Source organism: Ranitomeya variabilis, chromosome 8, assembly GCF_051348905.1.
Source record: "Ranitomeya variabilis isolate aRanVar5 chromosome 8, aRanVar5.hap1, whole genome shotgun sequence".
Classification (NCBI taxonomy): domain Eukaryota; kingdom Metazoa; phylum Chordata; class Amphibia; order Anura; family Dendrobatidae; genus Ranitomeya; species Ranitomeya variabilis.
The window spans coordinates 67,059,058-67,085,371 of NC_135239.1; the positions used below are offsets into that span (position 1 = coordinate 67,059,058).

Consider the following 26,314-nt stretch of genomic DNA (forward strand, 5'->3'; position numbering starts at 1 on the left):
TCCAGCTGCACGAGGAAAGCACTAACACAAGTCTATGGGTCCATGAAATAGACTTACAGCACATGGATAAAAGATAGGAGAAGCTTTGTAATATACTTATCCATTCGTGAAAAACACTGATCACTTCTGACACACTGATTCAAAACACCGACACCTGGACCATTTGTTTTCATACCTGAAAAACACTGACATCTGAACGAGACCTAACACAAAGTTCAATAGCATGGTCTGTTTATCTGCACCTGTGGAGTGGGGGTGTAATGTTTTAAAGCTGGGATTTAGCTTAGAGAATTGGGCTATAAGTAAGGACGATTTGTTTGCATAGGAACTTGGCCCTGCGCAGTAATTCACAATGTTTTTATTGATAATGGATTAGAGAATATACCCTTTAAATCAGACAAGAATAAGTGCTGAGCTTACAATTATATGAGAAGTCTTTAAAAGATCTGATGCTGATTTCCTTATCATCCATCCCTGCAAAGTTTTGAATCATGGAGACAAAGACTATACCCTTGTGGTGAGCTGGCGAACCCCGTTTATATTTCTCACTGAACTTTAGATTAAGTGCAAGTCTTATTTATATTGCTAACAATATCAAGTGATTGCCCCATTACCATAGTAAGAAGAACTGTTATTGTGTATAAAAGATTGATTCCATGTACTGTACTTATATATATATACACTGGAATTGGCTGTTTTTAGTTATTGCTGCATGGACCTTGTCAGGATGCTTTCACGTGGCATTCTTGCCCACATTCAGTGGTCCTGTCGGGGCTTGCATTCGAATCGCCCCGATAATGTAGCAGACTGCGCCTGAGTGTCCACCTCCAGTAGGCTTATATGCTCGACAATGATGCAGAACAGAGCGCATGTTGGCACAACTATAGTCAATGGCTCTTCAGTGCATATACCCTAATCGCATTTTGCGAGGGGTTCCAACGCAAGCCCCAACGGGACCATTGAACGTGGGCAAGAACGCAATATGAAAGGGGCCTTAGACTTTGTAAAGGTCTATTAAACCGTGCTAGACTGGGTCTAAAAAGTACCCGTCGCACGCTGCTCCACCAACCCATGTGTAACACTATCTCCCCGCACTCCACTTCTCGATGAAGGAAAGATAGCTATATTTGATACAATGTTCAATGAATTCTGCTGTACTTTGTCATTACTCTCCCCACCCTCTTAAACCGGTTGTGCAACATTAAATTTGATTTGCCAATAGACTTTCAGAAATGGAAAATACAAAGCACAATACTCACTCTTCTTTGCTTTTCCACAGCACACATCACCACCATTGCCAATCACTAGCATTAACAATCATGTCATGGTAGACCACTTGTGAACACTGAGCCCAGTGATAGATCACGTGCACTATAGTCATCGTGACAAAACCTCCGAAGCCTTTCCAAAAAAAAAAACCCCTTGAGTAGCTGTGGCAAAATGGTACTAGAGCCAGGGTGAATGATTATACCTAGGTCTGGGGTATCATGCACACACTGGCTATATTTAATTTTTTTTTTCCCTTTCAGATTTGAACCATTGAGGTGTTGCTCGGATCATCAGCATGTCAGTTCTTTCAGCCCTTTGAAGTGTTTCTTTTTACCCATTTGAGTCTATCGGAAAAAAGGCAAGTGAAAATGCATCAAAATAACACGGGTATTTTTTTGTGCCGACGGTCCGACGCAACCGTCGCACGACGGTTGTGATGTGTGGCAATGCGTCGCTAATGCTAGTCTATGGAGAAAAAATGCATCCTGCAAGCACTTTTGCAGGATGCGTTTTTTCTGCAAAACAATGCATAGCGACGTGCAGTTCACGACGCTAATGTTAAAGTAGCCTTAGATCATCATGGAAGTTTAATTTCTATGAAGTCTGTCTTTTTTTCTTCCTTCGTCTAGGCCTGGGTGTGTCCTCTGGTCTGATGCCTCTTGCGGTCCAAAACATACTGAACTATGTACATCATATGTTGTCTCCCTGAAATTTTTTTCCTGCTTTCCAGTATATTACATCATTATAAGTTATATTACCATTAAAAAAAGACTCATATGGCTATGTAGATGAAAAAGTTATGGCTCTTGGAATAAGGGGAGAAAAAACATGAAGTGCTGAAAGAAAAAATTGGGCCTTAAGGGGTTAAGGAAGTACATCTCACCAAACTGTCAAATATGTTTAAGGGTTTTTTGTTTACCCAAAACAAATATGCATTAGGGTATGTGCAGATGTTCAGTAATTGGCAGCGCTTTGGACGCAGCACATGTCCATTCTCTAATGCTGTAGATAAGCCCCCGATGTAACCTGAATGATGAGAAATAAAGGTTATATTATACTCACCCAGGGGTGGTCCCGCTGCAGCCCGGTCCAATGGGCATCACGATCCGGGTCCAGCGCCTCCTATATTCATCCGATGACGTCCTCTTCTTGTCGTCTTGCCGCGGCTCCGGCGCAGGCGTACTTTGTCTGCTCTGTTGAGGGCAGAGCAAAGTACTGCAGTGTGCAGGCGCAAAGGCTCTCTGACCTTTCCCGATGCCTGCGTCGGAGCCACTGCAAGAAATGGACGTCATCGAATGAAGATAGGAGGCGCTGGACCCAGATCGTGACACCCATCGGATCAGACTGCAGCGGGATCGCCCCTGGGTGAGTATAATATAACCTGTATTTCTCATCTTTCAGGTTACATCGGGGGGGCTTATCTACAGCATTACAGAATGCTGTAGATAAGCCCCTGATGCCAGTGGGCTTAGCTCAGATACAATTTTTGGGGTGACAGGTTCCCTTTAACCAGTTAAATGCCGCTGTCAAACTATGACAGAGGGATTTAATTCGTGCTTCTGGCCATCGGGCTGGAAATACACACACCGGTGACTCCTGTCACTTGATTGGCATGACAACCGGAGATCTCCTGGAGACCTCTATGGTTGTCAATGCTGGCTTGCTGTGAGCGCCACCCATAGTAAGTCAGTAAATCTACTGTATAGAGGCGATCTGAACATCACCTCTACACAGCAGAGCTGGTCACGCTATAGCAGCTTCTAGTCTTCTATGGAGACTATTGAAGCATGCCAAAAGTAAAAAAAAAAAAATGTTTTTAAAAACATAATTAAAAAAAATAAAAATAAAATATGTATGTGTGTGTGTGTGTGTGTGTATGTATATATGTGTGTGTGTGTGTTCAAATCACCCCCCTTTCGCCCCATTCAAAATAAAACAATGAAAAAAATCAAACATACAAATATTTAGTATCGCCGCATTCAGAATTGCCCGATCTATCAATAAAAAAAATTAACCTGAAACGCCAAAATTACATTTTTTTTGGTCGCCGTGACATTAAAATGTAATAACGGGCGATCAAAAGATGGTATCTGCACCAATATGGTATCATTAAAAACGTCAGCCCGACACACACAAAATAAGCCCTCAGCTAACCCAAGATAACAAAAAATGGAGACGCTACGGGTATCGGAAAATGGGGCAATTTTGTTTTTGTTTTTTTGTTGTTTTTTTTTTTAGCGAAGTTTGGAATTTTCTTTGACCACTTACATAAAAATGAAACTAGACATGTTTGGTGTATATGAACTCGGAATGACCTGGAAAATCATAATGGCAGGTCAGTTTTAGCATTTAGTGAACGTAGTAAGAAACCCAAACAAAAAACAAGTGTGGGATTGCACTTTTTTTTGCAATTTCACCAAACTTGTATTTTCTTCCTGTTTTTTGGTACATGACATGGTAAAACAAATGGAGTTGTTCAAAAGTACCACTCGTCCCACAAAAAACAAGCCCTCACATGGCCATATTGACGGAAAAATAAAAAATAAAAAAGTTATGGCTCTGGGAAGAAGGGGAGCAAAAAACGGAAACGCAAAAATGAAAAAAGCTTCGTGGGTTAAGGGGTTAAAGGTTACATTTTAACTTTTCTCCTTTGGTGCTGGAGAACATCCCCTTTTGGACTATTGAGATCTTTTTAATCTGCAATCAAGAGCAGTGAATAATCCATGCACCACACCCAGACCATAGACTGTCTACCCTGGAAGTTTCTTAATATACTTTTTCACACGTCCGTGTCTCCGATACATAAGGTGACTGTTTTCACACGAACCGGAGACACTGACACAGGTACACACATTGAAATATATGTTGCTGTACACGTCAGTGTGTTACATACAATATCTATAAGTTCACTGAAAGTCTTTTGCTGTCTTCACTGTGGCTCATAGGTGTGGCACTTCGCCTTTAGTACATTCTTGCATAGGTCATCTCATTGTCTACTTCACCCAAAGGCATCTCTCTAACCATACATACAGGTTCTCCCATTTCTCTTGGATTATTGGTAGAGATCAACAGATCAGGCAAGATTCAAATTTACCTGTTTGCGCAGATTTTCTTTTGAAATTCGAGGTTATTCCCATGAATTGAATATACCATATTGGGCTCTGGGGTCTCTCCAGACCTAAACAATAATAAACGTGAAATGTAATGAATAAGGTGATAACTATACTCACCGCTCACCTTACCAGTCCTTCGGCACCTCAGTGTCCACCATCTGGTCCTTGGTGCACCTTCTTATCTCTTCTCACAAAATTAGAATATCATCAAAAAGTTAATTTATTTCAGTTCTTTAATACAAAAAGTGAAACTCATATATTATATAGTTATTACAAACGGTGATCTGTTTCAAGTGTTTATTTCTGTTTATTTTGATGATTATTGCTTACAGCCAATGAAAACTCAAGTCTTTATCTCAGTAAATTAGAATACTTGACAACACCAGCTTGAAAAATTATTATAAAATCTGGAATGTTGGCCTACTGAAATGTTTGTTCAGTAAATACACTCAATACTTGGTTGGGGCTCCTTTGGCATTAATTACTGCATCAATGCGGCGTGGCATGGAGGTGATCAGCCTGTGGCACTGCTGAGGTGTTATGGAAGCCCAGGTTGCTCTGACAGCAGCCTTCCGCTCATCTGCATTGTTGGGTCTGGTGTCTCTCATCTTCCTCTTGACAATACCCAATAGATTCTCTAGGGGGTTAAGGTCAGGCGAGTTTTCTGGCCAGTCAAGGACAGATATACTGTTTTTTTTTTAAACCAGGTATTGGTAGTTTTGGCAGTGTGGACATGTGTCAAGTCCTGCTGGAGAATTAAATTTCCATCTCCAAAAAGCTTGTCTGCTTAGGGAAGCATGAAGAATTTCCTGGTAGACGGCTGTACTGACTTTGGTCTTGATAAAACACAGAGGACCTACACCAGGAGATGGCATGGCTCCCCAGACCATCACTGATTGTGGAAACTTCACACTAGACGTAAAGCAGCTGGACTGTGGCCTCTCCACTCTTCCTCCAGACTCTGGGACCTTGATTTCCAAATGAAATGCAAAATTTAATTTAATCTGAAAACAACACCTTGGACCACTGAGCAATAGTGTTGAGCATTCCGATACTGCAAATATCGGGTATCGGCCAATATTTGCTGTATCGGAATTCCGATACCGAGTTCTGATATTTTTGCGATATCGGAAATTGGAATCGGAAGTGTGCGGTGCATATGGTTCCCAGGGTCTGGAGGAGAGGAGACTCTCCTTCAGGCCCTGGAATCCATATTCATGTAAAAAATAAATAATTTAAAAAAAAAATATTGATATACTCACCCCTCCGGCGGACCCTGGACCTTAGCGGTGCCTCCGTTCCTAAGAATGCAGGGAGTGAAGGACCTTCGATGACGTCGCAGCTTGTGATTGGTCGCGTGAGCGGTCACGCGACCAATCACAAGCCGCGACGTCATCGAAGGTCCTTCACGCTGCATTCTTAGGAACGGAGGCAGACGCTTGGACCGGTGAGAGCCGGGGCCGTCTGAGGGGTGAGTATATCAATATTTTTTTTTTTTATTCTTTATTTTATACATGAATATGGATCCCAGGGCCTGAAGGAGAGTTTCCTCTCCTTCAGACCCTGGGAACCATTCCGATATTTTGTGTCCCATTGATATGCTTTGGTATCGGTATTGGCGATATCCGATATTTTTTGGATATCGGCCGATCCAATCCGATACCGATACCTTTGCATATCGGAAGGTATCGCTCAACACTACTGAGCAACAGTCCTGTTCTTTTTCTCCTTGGCCCAGGTAAGACACTTTTAGTGCTGTGTATTGATCATGAATGACTTTACACAAGGAATGCGACACTTGTAGCTCAAGTCCTGGATACATGTGGTGGCACAATATTTTGCGTGTGCGACAGGTTCAGAAGAGAAGAGGTCTGACCAGAATGGATGTGTGCCCGAAAGAAGGATGTGGTGGATGAGACAGTGTGGCATAATTTGTGTGACTGTGATTACGCGTACAGTGTGTGGACGTGTGTAGGTGGGATGTGTAAGGAGTTAGCGGGTGTGAGTTTTATTGATTGGCGTGTTGCAATGTTTGGAATTGGTGCATGTGGTCGTGTGAAAAATAGAATACTATGGTTAATTATGACTAGGGTTGAGCGACTTTTATTTTTATAGGATCGGGTCGAGTTTCACGAAACCCGACTTTCTCAAAAGTCGGGTCGAGTGAAATTGGCCGATCCTATAAAAAAGTCGGGGTCGGCCGAAACACGAAACCCAATGCAGTGCAATGGGATACTATGGTTCCCGGGGTCTGAAGGAGAGGAAACTCTCCTTCAGGCCCTGGGATCCATATTAATGTGTAAAATAAAGAATCAAAATAAAAAATATTGATATACTCTCCCTCGGACGCGCCCTGGTACTAACCGGCAGCCTTCCTTCCTAAGAATGAGCGCGTGAATGACCTGCGGTGACGTCGCGGCTTGTGATTGGTCGCAAGCGGTCACATGGGCGGTCACGCGACCAATCACAAGCCGCGACGTCATCTAAGGTCCTTCACGCGCTCATTCTTAGGAAGGAAGGCTGCCGGAAAGAAGCAGGGCGCGTCCGAGGGTGAGTATATTCCTATTAGGTATATACTCACCCTCGGACACGCCCTGCTTCTTTCCGGCAGCCTTCCTTCCTAAGAATGAGCGCGTGAAGGACCTTAGATGACGTCGCGGCTTGTGATTGGTCGCGTGACCACCCATGTGACCGCTCGCGACCAATCACAAGCCGCGACGTCACCGCAGGTCATTCACGCGCTCATTCTTAGGAAGGAAGGCTGCCGGTTAGTACCAGGGCGCGTCCGAGGGTGAGTATATCAATATTTTTTATTTTGATTCTTTATTTAACACTTAAATATGGATTCCGATACTGATTCCTGATATCGCAAACATATCGGAACTCGGTATCGGAATTCCGATACCGGATTCAGAAGATCGCCGACCTCATGGCCGACCCCACACAGGGGTTGGGTCGGGTTTCATGAAACCCGACTTTGCCAAAAGTCGGCGACTTCTGAAAATGGCCGACCCGTTTCGCTCAACCCTAATTATGACTTGTGTGATGCAGAGTTTGTGGGATGTGAGGAATTTAGGACTTTTAAATGAGAAGCATGTATCTGTGAATAAGTGTGTCGGCCTGATCCTTTCTAGATTATTCTTGATTTATAAATCCATTATTTATAAATTTATTGTTTAATTCCCACTAAATTCCTTTCTTTCCTTTCTTTCCTTTCTTTCCTTTCTTTCCTTTCTTTCCTTTCTTTCCTTTCTTTCCTTTCTTTCCTTTCTTTCCTTTCTTTCTTTTTTTTTTTTTTTTTTTTTTTTTTTAAACCTAAATAAATAATTATATTATGCTGTGTAAAAATTTAAAGAGGGTGCCTAGGTTTATGATGAAAGTCTGTAGTTACTTTGTGATTGCCGATTTTTGCCCCCTCACAGCTTGTAAAGCAATCTATCATAATTCTCTGGTGGCAGCGGCAAGGGCAGGCGGTCATGTGACCGCAAGTACTGTAGGTGATATGTATGCTCCTGGCAACATTTCAATTAGATGTTTTCAGTCTTGCTCAATACAGGTGAATTCACTGAAGCCGCACACGTTTAGTCGGAAATGTGGCCGGAAGTATGTATAGTGCATAATTGTGGTCATATGACTGCCCACTTCCGTCATTGTAGAATCGCAATGTTCTGCAGTAAATCATCAGAAACCTACACAATCCCTCTGAGGCAGATGTGGGAAAAAATGTTTCAAAATAAGAATGCTTTAAAAAATAAGTGTTTATTTTGATACATTTATAAAATGTAAAGATAATGAACAAAAGAGAAATCGGTTCAGTATCTTGTGTGTATTTTTTGTCTTCAAGACTAGGGTTGAGCGAAACGGGTCGGCCATTTTCAGAAGTCGCCGACTTTTGGCAAAGTCGGGTTTCATGAAACCCGACTCGACCCCTGTGTGGGGTCGGCCATGAGGTCGGGATCTTCTGAATCTGGGATCGGAATTCCGATACCGAGTTCCGATATGTTTGCGATATCGGGAATCGGTATCGGAATCCATATTTAAGTGTAAAATAAAGAATCAAAATAAAAAATATTGATATACTCACCCTCTGACGCGCCCTGGTACTAAACGGCAGCCTTCCTTCCTAAGAATCAGTGCGTGAATGGCCTGCGGTGACGTCACGGCTTGTGATTGGTCGCGTGGCGGTCACATGGGCCGTCGCGACCAATCACAAAGCCGTGACGTCATCTTAAGGTCCTTCACGCGCTGATTCTTAGGAAGGAAGGCTGCCGGAAAGAAGCCGAGGGTGAGTATATGCCTAATAGGAATATACTCACCCTCGGACGCGCCCTGCTTCTTTCCGGCAGCCTTCCTTCCTAAGAATCAGCGCGTGAAGGACCTTAAGATGACGTCACGGCTTTGTGATTGGTCGCGACGGCCCATGTGACCGCCACGCGACCAATCACAAGCCGCGGACGTCATTCTCAGGTCCTAAATTCCTAGAATTTAGAATTCTAGGAATTTAGGACCTGAGAATGACGTCCGCGGCTTGTGATTGGTCGCGTGGCGGTCACATGGGCCGTCGCGACCAATCACAAAGCCGTGACGTCACGGAAGGCCCTGGACGCGCTCATTTTAACCAAAGCAGGCCGCCGGTTCCCTCGGTAAGTTGCAGGGGCCGCCGGACAGGTGAGTATATCAATATTTTTTATTTTAATTCTTTATTTTACACTTAAATATGGATCCCAGGGCCTGAAGGAGAGTTTCCTCTCCTTCAGACCCTGGGAACCATAGTATCCCATTGCAGTGCATTGGGTTTCGGGTTTCGGCCGACCCCGACCCCGACTTTTTTATAGGATCGGCCGATTTCACTCGACCCGACTTTTGAGAAAGTCGGGTTTCGTGAAACCTGACCCGATCCTATAAAAGTTAAGGTCGCTCAACCATATTCAAGACCGCATTAAGCTCTTTTGACTGACTGTCATTGCTCCACCAAGTTGCATCTCAATGTAGCTTGTAAGCACCATATTTTAATCACCTGTCCTAGCTCAAGAGTCAGGCATTGCTACTTTCTCCTATGGCTACCAGCCTTCGCAGTAGTTCATGCAAGGCTTCTAAGTAGTGATGAGCGAGTGTACTCGTTGCTCAGGTTTTCCCAAGCATGCTCGGGTAGTCTCCGAGCATTTGTGAGTGCTCGGAGGTTGTTTTGTTTTGGTTTTTTTTAACGCAACTGCATGATTTGCGGCTGCTGGACAGCTTGAATACATGTGGGGATTCCCTAACAACCAGGCAATCCCCACATGTGTTCAGGCTGTCTAGCAGCTGCAAATCATGCAGCTGTGTCGACAAACTAAATTTCCGAGCACTCACAAAGACCATCCGAGCATGCTCGAGAAAACCCGAGCAACCAAGGTTATTAGAGGACTGGGGGGTCTGCAATACCAAGATAGGTTATTACACTTGGGGCTATTTAGTTTGGAAAAACGAAGACTAAGGGGTGATCTTATTTTAATGTATAAATATATGAGGGGACAGTACAAAGACCTTTCTGATGATCTTTTTAATCATAGACCTGAGACAGGGACAAGGGGGCATCCTCTACGTCTGGAGGAAAGAAGGTTTAAGCATCATAACAGACGCGGGTTCTTTACTGTAAGAGCAGTGAGACTATGGAACTCTCTGCTGTATGATGTTGTAATGACTAATGAGTGATTCATTACTAAAATTTAAGAGGGGACTGGATGCCTTTCTGGAAAAGTATAATGTTACAGGGTATATACACTAGATTCCTTGATAGGGCATTGATCCAGGGAACTAGTCTGATTGCTGTATGTGGAGTCGGGAAGGAATTTTTTTCCCCAATGTGGAGCTTACTCTTTGCCACATGGTTTTTTTTTGCCTTCCTCTGGATCAACATGTTAGGGCATGTTAGGTTAGGCTATGGGTTGAACTAGACGGACTTAAAGTCTTCCTTCAACCTTAATAACTATGTAACGAGTATACTCGCTCATCACTACTTCTAAGGTAATCTAGTGAACTCCTCTGACATTGTCACCCTAACCTTTTTAAGGTTGGCTTAGGCCGAGGCCAATTGTGTGGGTATTAATGCAGAATTTTTCCCATTTGCCTCAAGTTTGTCATGAGTTTGCCTGTACTTCACTTGCCTCCATTACAGTCAGGTGTCTGCCATCTCCTCTCCTACTCTTACCCTCCATACTATTACATTAGCTTATGGAAGTATTCACTCCCCACCTTGGCATTGTATGTGTTTTGCTACCTCACATCCTGGAATTTCACTGTTTTCTAGTTTTTTGAGGGTTTGAATCAGTTCTTAAAAAGAACATTCTTGCAACTGTGAACGTTTGGTTTTCTTTTTATTGCAAAGCAAACAAGTAGGACATAATAACTTTTAAATGTCAGTGTGCATTACTATTCACCCCCTAAAGTCAGTACTTTAAGGAGCCTCCTTTTGAGGCAATTACACCTGCCAGTCACTTTGGATAAATTTCTATGAGCTTTCCACATCTTGTCACTGGGATTTTTGCCCATTCCTCAAGGCAAAACTGCCCAGCTCCTTCAAGTTACATTTCTTCTGATGAACAGCAATCTTCCAGTCTGACCACAAATTCTCAGTTGGATTAAGGTCTGGGCTTTGACATTTACACATTTTATCCTTAAACCACTCGAGTGTTGTTTTAGCAATATGCTTTGGATCATTGCCCTGTTGGAGGGTGAACCTGCACCCTAGTCTCAAATCACTGACAGACTGAAGCAGGTTTTGCTCAAGAATATCCCTGTACTTCGCACCATCCATCTTCCCCTTGACTCGGACCATTTTCTCTGTCACTGCTGACAAAAAAACATCCCCAACGCATGATGCTGCCACCACCATGTTCCATTGCGTGGGTGGTGTTCTTGGGGTGATGAGCTGTGTTCATTTGTCTCCAGATAAAGCATTTACCTTGGTGGCTAAAAAGTTGGATTTTGGTCTCATCTGACCACAGCACCTTTCTCCATACATTTGTGGAGTCTCCCACATGTCTTTTGGCTAACTCAAAATGACCCATCCCTGACTTGAACTTCCCAACAACTTTGTCCTTAACTTGTTTAGAGATCTCCGAGGTCTTCATGATGATGTTTGGTTAGTGGTGTGTCTTGCCTCTGTGGCCTTTCAGAAAGGGTAAAGTGTATATACTGAGAGAAATGTGACACTTAGATTTTACACAGGTGGACGTCCTGTCAATGAGCATGTGACTTAGGAAGGGACTTGCTTGCACCAGACATTTTAGGGGCTCCATTGCAAAATCCATATTGACTATATAGTTTACTCCCGTTTGCACCAAGAATATTTTTGTTTAATTATTGATTGCACACTGTCACATATTATCAGAAGGTTTATAACTTTAGGTTTTTTTGGGTTTTTTTAGCCAGCATAAAAAGTAAAGGGCAGCTAGTGTGAATTTTGTTGTATATTTTTTGCATGGTGTGAGATTGTATTCATTGGCAAATAGAATAGATAGGTCTGTGCATGTAAGGTTTAACGTCTTAAAACATAATTATAGTGATGGTTCTCCTTCCAGTCTGTATCAATTAATCTCTTCCATTGGACCAACCTGGTTTAAAAACCTAAGCACTCGTGTTATTTCAGAATTATGACCTTTAGATCTTAAGAAGTTAGAGGGCTCATTTGTCTTGGTTATTTGCCCTCTAGGAAATCTGTATGAAATACAGGTTTTGGGCACTCGCACCATTATTATTCTTCTCATATTGTTAGGCAGGTGGGTGGGGAAACACAGCCTGAACATCGACCTCTCCTCTTACCTTGGATTAGATGCCTCTAGGCAGGATGAGAGTAAACAACTGTAGCTAATACAGGTATAAAAGACTCAGACATGCCTCCGAAAGAAGGACATATCGGAGTACGACAAGGGGAACCGACAAGGAAGTAACTTTCTCGGAAACACTTGCTAAAGCTGGCTGAAGATATAGACCTTACTGTGTGGAGTGTCCAGGTCAGGTAACATCATCAGTGAATTGATGTTAAGGTCCAGAAATGAGAATATACTGTAACCTTTATGGTGCCATTGAAATATTGTAATCGTTATTTATTTTAAGAAAGAAATGGGTATCTGAACTGTTAGTTGTCTGTCTCATAATAAACATCATGATAATGTTGTAAGGGGCCCAAACACACCACACAGAGATCCATGTTACACCATATATTTATTTCTCAAAATTGAACACCAAAAAGGAAAGGCCGTGCAATTGTGAACATCACAGTACTAATAGACATGTTAATGATATGTATTTGACTCGTTCTTCTGACTGTTTCTTTCCAAAACTCAAAAAATAATTTAAAAAAGATGGAACATTTATGACAAACAACGTGACAATTGATGCTGTGGAATTGTGGTTTGCAGAATAGCCTTATGATTTTTTTTTTTCTAAAGGATTGCAATTATTTTTTGATCAATGCATTAAATGTATAGAGTTGAAATGGGATTGCTTAATGAAACAGATTTAGTTCAAAGTCATGTTCATTTTTTTTTTTTCATACGATAGGTCAAGTATGTACGTACATACAGTATGGGTATATGTATAAGTTTTACTTGCTTAAATACTGCCATTAATTCCACAGCACTTTATTATTATTATTATTATTATTATTATTATTATTATTTATATAGCACTGTTAATTCCATGGTGCTGTACATGAGAAAGGGGGTTACATACAGAGTTATAGATATCGTTTACAGTAACCAAATTTACAATGACAGACTGGTACAGAGGGGAGAAGACCCTGTCCTTGCAGACTTAGACCTCACTGTCCCAATTGGGACTCCATGGGATATCAGTTGTGGTTTATATTGATCAATTTAGGTTTTACTGTTCTAAAGCATTCCACTATATAATGAATAAAGATTTACAACTGGAATATTTCATTCAGTGATATCTATGATGCAGAATTTTAGTGTTCCCTTTATTTTTTTGGAGCAGTATATTTTATGTGTATATAAACTATATGGACAAAAGTATTGAGAGAGCTACATCTACAGGAGTTTTTGACATCCCATTCTAAATCCACAGGCATTAGTATGGCATTGGTTTACGTTTTGCAGCTATAACAGCCTCCACTCTTCTAGCAAAGCTTTTTTACCATATTGTGGAATATGTCTATGGACATTTTTGTCCATTTATTCGGAAGAGCAGAAGAACATTTGTGAGGTCAGAAATCGATGTTGGCTGAAAAGTCTTGGCTCACAATCTCCATTTCACTTAACGCCAAAGGTGTTCAATGGGGTTGATGTCAGAGCTTCGTATTGGCAAATCGCGTCTTTCTACAGCAAACACACCAATCTATGTCTTTTGTGGAGCTTGCTTTGTGCACCAGGGTACAGTGATGCTGGAAGAGAAAAGAGATGGGCCTTTCATAATATGTTCCTGCAAAGTTGCATGTAAACAATTGTCTAAACTTTCTTGAAGCATTAAGATTTCCCTTCACTAGGAAGAGTCTAATCCAAGCCCACCATAATAAACGGGTCCATAGCATTATCACTCCTCCACCAAACTTTACAGTTGGCATCATGCAGTCAGGCAGGTAACGTTCTCCTGGTATTCAACAAACCCAGTCCATCAGACATCCAGATAGAGGAGCATGATTGGTCATGCCACAGAACAAATTTCCACTGCTCCAGAGTCCAGTAGTGGTGGCTTCAGACAACAACATCCAACACTTGGTAATATGCTTGGTAAGACCTGCATGCAGCTGGTTAGCCATGGAAAACCATGTAACGAAGCTACCAGCACATCATTTTTGTGCTGATATTAATGCCAGAGGAGATTTGGATCTACAGTTATGGAGTCTGCTAAATGTTAGTGACTTTTATGCGCTATGCTCCTTGGCACTCGGAGACCCCACCCTGTAACTTTACATGTGCTCACTTAGTGGCTGAGTTGCTGTGGTTCGTAAAAACGTCACATTTTCATTAATACCGCTCATAGTGTATTCATAGTTGAATATATAAGATGGAAGAAATTTCATAAACTGATTTGATAAAATGCTTGCATCCTATTGCTGTAAAATACTCAACTCAAATTCAGTGAGCTCTTTAGATTGAGCCATTCGGCCACAGATGTTAGTACAAGCAGACTGCATGTTGCTGCATTTTATACTCTTGTGTAAATAGAACTTAAATGAAAAATCCAATTTAAATGATTAAGAATTGTGTCCCAATACTTTTGTCCATAGAGTGTATGTATGTATAAGTACACTATATAAGATGTATTGATATCTGCAGCAAATTCCTCTCCACCTTTTGCCTTTGTGACCTCTTAGATCTTTTGACAGTTTCTGCACTGACTTATTTGTTAAAAATCTATATCATAATTGTGTAATGAAAAGTGGTGAGCAAGCGTGCTTCAATAAGGTGTTATCCGACCATGCTCGTGTGCTCATAAAGTAAGTTCGGCGTGCTCAAATATGAAATTCAAGTTGCTGCGCCTACATGTCTCTCGTCTGTTTGACAGCATCAACACATGTAGGGATTGCCTGTTTGACAGGCAATCCCTGCATGTGTTGCAGCTGTTGAACAGCCGTGAGACATACAGTCGCGGGGACTCGAACATAGTAGATTGTGAGCCCTCGCGGGCAGGATCCTCTCTCCTCCTGTACCAGTTGTGACTTGTATTGTTTAAGATTATTGTACTTGTTTTTATTATGTATACCCCTCCTCACATGTAAAGCGCCATGGAATAAATGGCACTATAATAATAATAATAGTATTCAAGCACGCCAAAGACACTATTAGTACACGAGCATGGTCGGATAACACTCTATCCGAGCATGCTCACTCATCACTAATAATGAAATGTTGAACCTTCAAAACTTATAGTAAATAATGAAAGCAGAGAATTTTATATTGTATAAGTTCTTGGCATGTACTGGTGGGAGTAAAATATTTTTCCAACATCAGGTTCCCATCTTCGATGACAAAAATATGCACATTGGATGCCACAGTGTACATGTACCATGGGAAATTATTCCTGCTGTAAAACTGACACAAAACAATAAATGTTTAATAGCATGGTCTAAATAGGTATTTATGGAATATTATGCTGTCTCACACTGTCCTGCTGAATAGGGTTGAGCGAAACGGGTCGATCATTTTCAAAAGTCGCCGACTTTTGGCTAAGTCGGCGTCTCATGAAACCCGATCCGACCCCTGTGCTTGTCGGCCATGCGGTACGCGACTTTCGCGCCAAAGTCGCGTTTCAATGACGCGAAAAGCGCCATTTCTCAGCCAATGAAGGTGAACGCAGAGTGTGGGCAGCGTGATGACATAGATCCTGGTCCCCACCATCTTAGAGAAGGGCATTGCAGTGATTGGCTTGCTGTCTGCGGCGTCACAGGGGCTATAAAGGGGCGTTCCCGCCGACCGCCATCTTACTGCTGCTGATCTGAGCTTAGGGACAGGTTGCTGCCGCTTCGTCAGAAGCAGGGAGAGCGTTAGGCAGGGTCCACTAACCACCAAACCGCTTGTGCTGCAGCGATTTCCACTGTCCAACACCACCTTCGGTGTGCAGGGACTGTGGAAGCTATTTTTTTTTTTTTTTCCCCTCAGCGCTGTAGCTCATTGGGCTGCCCTAGAAGGCTCCGTGATAGCTGTATTGCTGTGTGTACGCCACTGTGGAAACCAACTGCTTTTTTCAAAGCACATATCCTCTTGTTCCTTCCTTTCTGCACAGCTATCTTTTTTGTTTGTCCACACTTTTTATTTAATTTGTGCATCAGTCCACTCCTATTGCTGCCTGCCATACCTGGCTTAGATTACTGCAGGGAGATAGTAATTGTAGGACAGTCCCTGTTTTTTTTTTGTTTTTTTTGTGGGAGATTAAGATTGGCATTTCTGCTACAGTGCCATCCCTGTGTGTGCCATCTCTCACTGAGTGGGCCATAGAAAGCCTATTTATTTTTTCCGTGATTTGTGTTCTAAATTCTACCTCAACACAAAAACACTACATCAATCAGTGGGAGAAAAATATTGGCCTCAGTCAGGGCTTGTGTGCCACTGCTGTGTGTGCTATCTCTCATTCAGTGGGCTATAGAAAGCCTATTTATTTTTATTTTTTTTTAATATTATTTGGTTTCTAAAGTCTCCCTGAAAAAAAAAAAAAAACCTAAAAAAACAGTGGGAGAGTAATATTGCCCTTTCAGCTTGTGTGCCAGTCTTGACTCCTGGGTGTGCCACCTCTCTCCCTCTCATTCAGTGGGCCATAGAAAGCCTATTTATTTATTTTTTTAACTATTATTGGGTTTCTAAAGTCTCCCTTAAAAAAAAAAAAAAACATAAAAAAACAGTGGGAGAGTAATATTGCCCTTTCAGCTTGTGTGCCAGTCTTGACTCCTGGGTGTGCCACCTCTCTCCCTCTCATTCAGTGGGCCATAGAAAGCCTATTTATTTTTTTTTTTAAATATTATTGGGTTTCTAAAGTCTCCCTTAAAAAACAAAAAATACATAAAAAAACAGTGGGAGAGTAATATTGCCCTTTCAGCTTGTGTGCCAGTCTTGACTCCTGGGTGTGCCACCTCTCTCTCATTCAGTGGGCCATAGAAAGCCTATTTATTTTTTTTTAAAAATATTATTGGGTTTCTAAAGTCTCCCTTAAAAAAAAAAAAAACATAAAAAAACAGTGGGAGAGTAATATTGCCCTTTCAGCTTGTGTGCCAGTCTTGACTCCTGGGTGTGCCACCTCTCTCTCTCATTCAGTGGGCCATAGAAAGGCTATTTTTTTTTTTGGTTTTTTTAATATTATTTGGTTTCTAAAGTCTCCCTGAAAAAAAAAAAAAAAACATAAAAAAACAGTGGGAGAGTAATATTGCCCTTTCAGCTTGTGTGCCAGTCTTGACTCCTGGGTGTGCCACCTCTCTCCCTCTCATTCAGTGGGCCATAGAAAGCCTATTTATTTATTTTTTTAAATATTATTGGGTTTCTAAAGTCTCCCTTAAAAAAAAAAAAAAACATAAAAAAAACAGTGGGAGAGTAATATTGCCCTTTCAGCTTGTGTGCCAGTCTTGACTCCTGGGTGTGCCACCTCTCTCTCATTCAGTGGGCCATAGAAAGCATTTTTTTTTTTTTTCCTTGATTTGTGTTCTAAAATCTACCTCAACACAAAAACACTACATCAATCAGTGGGAGAAAAATATTGGCCTCAGTCAGGGCTTGTGTGCCACTGCTGTGTGTGCTATCTCTCATTCAGTGGGCTATAGAAAGCCTATTTATTTATTTATTTTTTTTCTTATTATTTGGTTTCTAAAGTCTCCCTGAAAAAAAAAAAAAAACATAAAAAAACAGTGGGAGAGTAATATTGCCCTTTCAGCTTGTGTGCCAGTCTTGACTCCTGGGTGTGCCACCTCTCTCTCTCATTCAGTGGGCCATAGAAAGGCTATTTTTTTTTTTGGTTTTTTTAATATTATTTGGTTTCTAAAGTCTCCCTGAAATAAAAAAAAAACTTAAAAAAACAGTGGGAGAGTAATATTGCCCTTTCAGCTTGTGCGCCAGTCTTGACTCCTGGGTGTGCCACCTCTCTCTCTAATTGTGGGCCATAGAAAGCCTTTTTTTTTTTTTTTTTTTAATATTATTTGGTTTCTAAAGTCTCCCTGAGAAAAAAAAAAAAATACATTAGGTGGGAGATTAATATTGACATTAGTGCTTGAGTGACAGTCCTGCGTGTGTGTCATCTCTGTGATTTTGTGCCACAGAAAACAGAGTGTGTAACATTGTGCCTGATTTTCCTTGTGGTCTCACCAACCTGTTAAGGGATATTGAAATCATACTGAAGTTATAGCTCACCGTGTAAGTTGTTTGACAGCAACAAATAAAGTTACTTTGGTTAAGATTTTAAAACAATGAGGAAGTCTGGTGCAAGAGGTCGTCGTGGGCGTTCATTGTCAGCTGGTAATGATGGTAGTGGTAGTGGAGCATCAGGTGGTCGTGGGGATAAAAATATTCCACCTAAGTCTGGAGCTGTGGAGCCAGTTTCGTCGTCAGGCTACACAAGGCCTCGAACGCTCTCTTTTCTGGGAGTAGGAAAACCGCTTTTAAAGGCGGAGCAGCAACAGCAAGTTTTGGCTTACATTGCAGACTCAGCCTCTAGCTCTTTTGCCTCCTCTTCCGAAACTGGTAAATGTAAAAGCAGCGCGTCGCTTGTGGATGTTCACGGTCAGGGACAAGTCGCTTCCTTGTCCTCCTCAGCAAAAACTACAACAAGAGAGAAGGATGCAGCAGGCGACACAACGGGTCACTCCATGGAGCTCTTTACACATACCGTCCCTGGCTTAGAAAGTGAAACATTTAACAGGCCATGCCCATTACAAGTATATTCTGACATGGAGTGCACTGATGCACAGCCACAGCCAGAGTACTATGCTGCTCCTTTGACTCAGACCACCACATTGCCCTCTCAGGGTACAGATCCACAATCAGACCCTGATGAGACTATGTTGCCCCGCCACGAACGCTATACCACCGACCGACACAGTGACACAGACGAAGTTGCACACGAGCTCGAAGAGGAGGTAATAGATGACCCAGTTATTGACCCCGATTGGCAGCCATTGGGGGAACAGGGTGCAGGCGGCAGTAGTTCAGAAGCGGAGGTGGAGGAGGGGCCGCAGCAGGCATCAACATCGCAACAGGTTCCATCTGCCGGGCCCGTATCTGGCCCAAAACGCGTGTCAAAGCCAAAACCTGTTGGAGCACAGCGTTGCCATCCGGTTAAAGCTCAGTCTGCAATCCCTGAAAAGGGATCCGAGTCTAGGAAGAGTGCAGTCTGGCATTTTTTTAAACAACATCCAACTGATCAGCGCAAAGTCATCTGTCAAAAATGTTCAACTAGCTTAAGCAGAGGTCAGAATCTGAAAAGTCTAAATACTAGTTGCATGCATAGACACTTAACCACCATGCATTTTCAAGCCTGGACTAACTACCAAACGTCCCTCAAGGTTGTAGCACCCTCGGCCAATGAAGCTAGTCAGCAACTCAACATCCCTTCCGTCACTGTAAGGCCACCATTTTCCGCACCACCGGCAGTATCTGTGCAGGTTTCTTTGCCAGCCAAAAGCAGTCAGGGTCAGGGAATCACCAGTTTTGTAGGAGGAAATATTGCATCTAGGGCACCGGCGGAAACAATACCGTCTCCAACCGTCTCTCAGTCTGCCATGTACACCGGCACACCCGAAAGTTCCACGATCTCCAGCTCTCCAGTCCAGCTCACCCTACATGAGACTCTGGTTAGAAAAAGGAAGTACTTATCCTCGCATCCGCGTACACAGGGTTTTAACGCCCACATAGCTAGACTAATCTCGTTAGAGATGATGCCCTACCGGTTAGTTGAAAGCGAAGCTTTCAAAGCCCTGATGGAGTACGCTGAACCACGATACGAGCTACCCAGTCGACACTTTTTTTCCAGAAAAGCCATCCCAGCCCTGCACCAGCATGTTAAACAGCGCATCGTCCATGCACTCAGGCAATCTGTGAGTACAAAGGTGCACCTGACTACAGATGCATGGACCAGTAGGCATGGCCAGGGACGTTATGTGTCCATCACGGCACACTGGGTGAATGTGGTGGATGCAGGGTCCACAGGCGACATCAATTTAGGGACAGTTGTGCCTAGCCCACGGTCTAGGAAACAGTTGGCTGTAGGCGTTCGCACCCCCTCCTCCTCCTCCTCCTCGTCCTCCTGCAGAAGCTACAGCTCTTCCACAGAACGCAGTCTGCCAACCACTCCATCGGCAGATGACACTGTTGCACACCAGTTGTCCCATTATGGGCCAGCTACTGCCAAGCGTCAGCAGGCTGTATTGGCTATGAAGTGCTTGGGCGACAACAGACACACCGCGGAAGTTCTGTCCGAGTTCTTGCAACAAGAAACACAGTCGTGGCTGGGCACAGTAGATCTTGAGGCAGGCAAGGTAGTGAGTGATAACGGAAGGAATTTCATGGCTGCCATCTCCCTTTCCCAACTGAAACACATTCCTTGCCTGGCTCACACCTTAAACCTGGTGGTGCAGTGCTTATTGAAAACTTATCCTGGGTTCTCCGACCTGCTCCTCAAAGTGCGTGCACTTTGCTCACATATCCGACGTTCGCCTGTACACGCCAGCCGTATGCAGACCTATCAGCGGTCTTTGAACCTTCCCCAGCATCGCCTAATCATAGACGTTGCAACAAGGTGGAACTCAACACTGCACATGCTTCAGAGACTGTGCGAACAGAGGCGTGCTGTTATTTATTTGTGGGAGGATACACGGGCAGGCAGTAGGATGGCAGACATGGAGTTGTCAGGTGTGCAGTGGTCTAAGATACAAGACATGTGTCAAGTCCTTCAGTGTTTTGAGGAATGCACACGGCTGGTTAGTGCAGACAACGCCGTAATAAGCATGAGCATCCCCCTAATGCGTCTGCTGATGCAAAGTTTGACGCACATAAAGGAGCAGGCGTCTGCACCAGAGGAAGAGGAAAGCCTTGATGACAGTCAGCCATTGTCTGGTCAGGGCAGTGTACAGGACGAGGTAGCGGGCGAAGAGGAGGTGGAGGACGAGGAGGATGATGGGGATGAGTATATTTTTAATGCCGAACCTTTCCCGGGGGCACAGGAAATTGGTTGCGTGTCACGGCCGGGTTCTGGTTTTTTGAGGGACACAAGTGACGTAGATTTGCCTGCAACTGCCCCTCAACCAATCACAACCGGAGATTTGACAACTGGAACTTTGGCCCACATGGCGGATTATGCCTTACGTATCCTAAAAAGGGACACACGCATTACGAAAATGATGAACGATGACGATTACTGGTTGGCCTGCCTCCTTGATCCACGCTATAAAGGCAAATTGCAAAATATTATGCCACATGAGAACTTGGAACTAATATTAGCAACCAAACAATCAACTCTTGTTGACCGTTTGCTTCAGGCATTCCCAGCACACAGCGCACGTGATCGTTCTCACACGAGCTCCAGGGGGCAGCAGACTAGGAGTGTTAGGGGTGCACACATCAGAAGTGGCGTTGGACAGAGGGGTTTTCTGACCAGGTTGTGGAGTGATTTTGCTATGACCGCAGACAGGACAGGTACTGCTGCATCAATTGAAAGTGACAGGAGACAACATTTGTCCAGTATGGTTACTAACTATTTTTCATCCCTTATCGATGTTCTCCCTCAACCGTCATTCCCATTTGATTACTGGGCCTCCAAATTAGACACCTGGCCAGAATTGGCAGAATATGCATTGCAGGAGCTTGCTTGCCCGGCAGCAAGTGTCCTATCAGAAAGAGTATTCAGTGCTGCAGGTTCAATATTAACCGAAAAAAGGACTCGTCTGGCTACCCAAAATGTTGACGATCTAACATTCATTAAAATGAACCACAACTGGATTTCGAAATCTTTTGCCCCACCTTGCCCGGCCGACACCTAGCTTTCCTATGAAAAGCTCTTGCCTGTGAATTACTTTTCTAATGTCTAATTTGCTGCAGCTGATTGTACAGCATACGACATGTTTACACCTCCCTAAATGGCAAAACTCCCCACACGGGGCCGTGGTATCGCGACTTGGCGCAAGCACCCGTGAGACTGCTGTTTGTCTGAAGAGGTGGGTGTGCTCGCTTTTGGTTGACGGCATTGCTACTGGGTCCCTCATAGTACAATGTAGTGTCTCTGGCGGTGGTGGTGCGCACCCAACGTCAGACACACCGTTGTAACATGAGGGGCCCTGGGGCGGTCCCGCCGGCCTCAAGAGAGTTCCCCCCTACCCCAGCTCAAAATGTGCTCTACCACGTGCAAAATTATGTCGCACAGCTCCACCAATCTTTAGTCTATTCGCTGACATCATTCAATGTCTGGCACTGACAATACAAATTTGTAGACATCTATGATGCAACTTAAAGTAGTCTGTGTCTGTGTCCTATATTGGCACCATTAAATAGTTACTGCCAAATTACTATGTCAGAAACTCAGCAGATGAGCCCACCCCTGTACCTAAGTATGCCACCTTTTTTTTTGTTTTGGTTGTTTTGCGAGACATTAACATCTATTTATATTTTGGGAGTACTGGGACAGACACTCCTTGCACTACTCCTCCACTCACCACCAAGCTGCCCGTGTATCCATGTAACCGCTGTAAAACTGCCATGAGCCTATTGTTTGTTATTTTAGGCCTTTGAAGCCTGTCTGCGGTCCCTCCTTCCACTAGTCCTCCACTGACCAGACCACTGCTGCCCGTGTACCCCTGGAACCAATTATAAAGTGCCTACAGCCAGCCCATTTTTTTATGTTAGGCCTTTGAAGCCTGTCTGCGGTCCCTCCTTCCACTAGTCCTCCACTGGCCAGACCACTGCTGCCCGTGTACCCCTGGAACCAATTATAAAGTGCCTACAGCCAGCCCATTTTTTTATGTTAGGCCTTTGAAGCCTGTCTGCGGTCCCTCCTTCCACTAGTCCTCCACTGACCAAACCACTGCTGCCCGTGTACCCCTGGAACCAATTATAAAGTGCCTACAGCCAGCCCATTTTTTTATGTTAGGCCTTTGAAGCCTGTCTGCGGTCCCTCCTTCCACTAGTCCTCCACTGGCCAGACCACTGCTGCCCGTGTACCCCTGGAACCAATTATAAAGTGCCTACAGCCAGACCATTTTTTTATGTTAGGCCTTTGAAGCCTGTCTGCGGTCCCTCCTTCCACTAGTCCTCCACTGGCCAGACCACTGCTGCCCGTGTACCCCTGGAACCAATTATAAAGTGCCTACAGCCAGCCCATTTTTTATGTTAGGCCTTTGAAGCCTGTCTGCGGTCCCTCCTTCCACTAGTCCTCCACTGACCAGACCACTGCTGCCCGTGTACCCCTGGAACCAATTATAAAGTGCCTACAGCCAGCCCATTTTTTTATGTTAGGCCTTTGAAGCCTGTCTGCGGTCCCTCCTTCCACTAGTCCTCCACTGGCCAGACCACTGCTGCCCGTGTACCCCTGGAACCAATTATAAAGTGCCTACAGCCAGCCCATTTTTTTATTTTAGGCCTTTGAAGCCTGTCTGCGGTCCCTCCTTCCACTAGTCCTCCACTGACCAGACCACTGCTGCCCGTGTACCCCTGGAACCAATTATAAAGTGCCTACAGCCAGCCCATTTTTTTATGTTAGGCCTTTGAAGCCTGTCTGCGGTCCCTCCTTCCACTAGTCCTCCACTGGCCAGACCACTGCTGCCCGTGTACCCCTGGAACCAATTATAAAGTGCCTACAGCCAGCCCATTTTTTTATGTTAGGCCTTTGAAGCCTGTCTGCGGTCCCTCCTTCCACTAGTCCTCCACTGGCCAGACCACTGCTGCCTGTGTACCCCTGGAACCAATTATAAAGTGCCTACAGCCAGCCCATTTTTTTATGTTAGGCCTTTGAAGCCTGTCTGCGGTCCCTCCTTCCACTAGTCCTCCACTGGCCAGACCACTGCTGCCCGTGTACCCCTGGAACCAATTATAAAGTGCCTACAGCCAGCCCATTTTTTATGTTAGGCCTTTGAAGCCTGTCTGCGGTCCCTCCTTCCACTAGTCCTCCACTGGCCAGACCACTGCTGCCCGTGTACCCCTGGAACCAATTATAAAGTGCCTACAGCCAGCCCATTTTTTTATTTTAGGCCTTTGAAGCCTGTCTGCGGTCCCTCCTTCCACTAGTCCTCCACTGACCAGACCACTGCTGCCCGTGTACCCCTGGAACCAATTATAAAGTGCCTACAGCCAGCCCATTTTTTTATGTTAGGCCTTTGAAGCCTGTCTGCGGTCCCTCCTTCCACTAGTCCTCCACTGGCCAGACCACTGCTGCCCGTGTACCCCTGGAACCAATTATAAAGTGCCTACAGCCAGCCCATTTTTTTATGTTAGGCCTTTGAAGCCTGTCTGCGGTCCCTCCTTCCACTAGTCCTCCACTGACCAGACCACTGCTGCCCGTGTACCCCTGGAACCAATTATAAAGTGCCTACAGCCAGCCCATTTTTTTATGTTAGGCCTTTGAAGCCTGTCTGCGGTCCCTCCTTCCACTAGTCCTCCACTGGCCAGACCACTGCTGCCCGTGTACCCCTGGAACCAATTATAAAGTGCCTACAGCCAGCCCATTTTTTTATGTTAGGCCTTTGAAGCCTGTCTGCGGTCCCTCCTTCCACTAGTCCTCCACTGGCCAGACCACTGCTGCCCGTGTACCCCTGGAACCAATTATAAAGTGCCTACAGCCAGCCCATTTTTTTATGTTAGGCCTTTGACGCCTGTCTGCGGTCCCTCCTTCCACTAGTCCTCCACTGGCCAGACCACTGCTGCCCGTGTACCCCTGGAACCAATTATAAAGTGCCTACAGCCAGCCCATTTTTTTATGTTAGGCCTTTGAAGCCTGTCTGCGGTCCCTCCTTCCACTAGTCCTCCACTGACCAGACCACTGCTGCCCGTGTACCCCTGGAACCAATTATAAAGTGCCTACAGCCAGCCCATTTTTTTATGTTAGGCCTTTGAAGCCTGTCTGCGGTCCCTCCTTCCACTAGTCCTCCACTGGCCAGACCACTGCTGCCCGTGTACCCCTGGAACCAATTATAAAGTGCCTACAGCCAGCCCATTTTTTTATGTTAGGCCTTTGAAGCCTGTCTGCGGTCCCTCCTTCCACTAGTCCTCCACTGGCCAGACCACTGCTGCCCGTGTACCCCTGGAACCAATTATAAAGTGCCTACAGCCAGCCCATTTTTTTATGTTAGGCCTTTGAAGCCTGTCTGCGGTCCCTCCTTCCACTAGTCCTCCACTGGCCAGACCACTGCTGCCCGTGTACCCCTGGAACCAATTATAAAGTGCCTACAGCCAGCCCATTTTTTTATGTTAGGCCTTTGAAGCCTGTCTGCGGTCCCTCCTTCCACTAGTCCTCCACTGACCAGACCACTGCTGCCCGTGTACCCCTGGAACCAATTATAAAGTGCCTACAGCCAGCCCATTTTTTTATGTTAGGCCTTTGAAGCCTGTCTGCGGTCCCTCCTTCCACTAGTCCTCCACTGGCCAGACCACTGCTGCCCGTGTACCCCTGGAACCAATTATAAAGTGCCTACAGCCAGCCCATTTTTTTATGTTAGGCCTTTGAAGCCTGTCTGCGGTCCCTCCTTCCACTAGTCCTCCACTGGCCAGACCACTGCTGCCCGTGTACCCCTGGAACCAATTATAAAGTGCCTACAGCCAGCCCATTTTCTTATGTTAGGCCTTTGAAGCCTGTCTGCGGTCCCTACTTTAAATACTCCTCCACTCACCACCAAGCTGCCTGCCCGTGTATCCATGTAACCGCTGTAAAACTGCCATGAGCCTATTGTTTGTTATGTTAGGCCTTTGATAGCCTGTCTGCGGTCCCTACTTTAAATACTCCTCCACTCACCACCAAGCTGCCTGCCCGTCTATCCATGTAACCGCTGTAAAACTGCCATGAGCCTATTGTTTGTTATGTTAGGCCTTTGATAGCCTGTCTGCGGTCCTTAATTTAAATACTCCTCCACTCACCACCTAGCTGCCTGTGTATCCATGTAACCGATGTAAAACTGCCATGACTGCCTACTGTTTGTTATTTTAGGCCTTTGATAGCCTGTCTGCGGCCCCTACTTGCAATACTCCTCCACTGACCACAATGCTGCCTGGAGTGCCTGCCTGTGTATCCATGTAACCGATGTAAAACTGCCATGACTGCCTACTGTTTGTTATTTTAGGCCTTTGATAGCCTGTCTGCGGCCCCTACTTGCAATACTCCTCCACTGACCACAATGCTGCCTGGAGTGCCTGCCTGTGTATCCATGTAACCGATGTAAAACTGCCATGACTGCCTACTGTTTGTTATTTTAGGCCTTTGATAGCCTGTCTGCGGCCCCTACTTGCAATACTCCTCCACTGACCACAATGCTGCCTGGA

General features: G+C 44.5%; 1 protein-coding gene across 3 annotated transcripts in view; it reads left to right on the forward strand.

Moving 5' to 3' along the window:
* Positions 1–280: 280 nt before the first annotated feature.
* The window catches only part of LOC143787566 (dimethylaniline monooxygenase [N-oxide-forming] 2-like), a 78,961-nt gene continuing 52,927 nt past the window's right edge, over positions 281–26,314 (forward strand). The window contains exons 1-2 of one of the 3 annotated variants that reach the window (XM_077276425.1): positions 281–517; positions 1,530–1,627. The gene's annotated coding sequence lies outside the window, so the exon portion shown is untranslated. Of the gene's footprint in view, positions 518–1,529; positions 1,628–12,196; positions 12,379–26,314 lie in introns of those variants that run through there. The other 2 variants (XM_077276426.1, XM_077276424.1) reach the window with 2 other exon arrangements.